General features: G+C 46.1%; 1 protein-coding gene across 3 annotated transcripts in view; it reads right to left on the reverse strand.

Moving 5' to 3' along the window:
* Taf12 (TATA-box binding protein associated factor 12) overlaps nt 1-942 on the reverse strand; it is a 24322-nt gene that overhangs the window by 6525 nt on the left and 16855 nt on the right. The gene's annotated exons all lie outside the window — the stretch shown is intronic.

The raw sequence follows: 942 nt of genomic DNA on the forward strand, positions 1-942 counted from the left end.
CAGCCCCATTCCTTTCTTTTTTAACAGAGGCCGGGGAGATGGCTCAGTAGAGTAAGTGCTTGCCTGGCAAGCACAAGGGCCTCAGTTCAATCCCTGGTTCCACCAAAAAAAAAAAAGTCTCTTTTGTAACAGAGTCTTACTTTACAGTGCAGGCTGGCCTTGAACTCACTGTGTAGTTCAGGCTTAGGCTAGAAGTCACAATCCTGCTACCTCTGCATCCTCAGTGCTGAAATCAAAGGCACTGAACCATGGCACTGAGCCGGTAAGGTTTTTTTTTTTTTTTTTTTTTTGGTGGAATCAGGGATTGAACTCAGGCCTTTGCACTTGCCAGGGAAGCGCTTATTCCACTTAGCCATCTCCCCAGCCCCCCTGAGCCAGTAAGTTTTAATACAAATCATATATATGGAGAGAGACAGACAGGGTTTTGTTATTGTTTTTATTATTATTATACATTTAGTATAGGATCTCACTACACAGATCAGACTTGTAGTGATCCTACTTTTCAGCTTCCCAAGCACTGGCTGAGATTACAGGCCACGCGCCACCACTCCCGGTCTCATTCACTGTCTCAGCAGGCTCTGGGGGCAGGGCTGGTACTAGGGATCAAACCCCAGCTCCCAAGTTTGCCTAAGCAAACGCTTTAATCCACTGAACTATCTGGTCAGCGAGGATCTTGTTATATGGGCCAGGGCTGGTCAGGCAGCAATTCTCCTGCCTGAACCTCCTGAATAGATACAAATACATGCCACTATACTCAACTAATTCATTTTTTCAATGGCTTATTCTTTAAGAATGGATGTCCAGAATTACCAGACACTTGAAGAAAATATCTTAGCATAAAAACAACAGGGGGGGGGGTGCTGGAGAGATGGCTCAGTGGTCTAAAGCACCTACTTGGAACAAGCTTGGCAAAGCACAGGGACCACGGTTCGATCCCCCAGC

This window comes from Octodon degus, unplaced genomic scaffold (genome assembly GCF_000260255.1).
Source record: "Octodon degus isolate 3935 unplaced genomic scaffold, OctDeg1.0 scaffold00163, whole genome shotgun sequence".
Taxonomy (NCBI): domain Eukaryota; kingdom Metazoa; phylum Chordata; class Mammalia; order Rodentia; family Octodontidae; genus Octodon; species Octodon degus.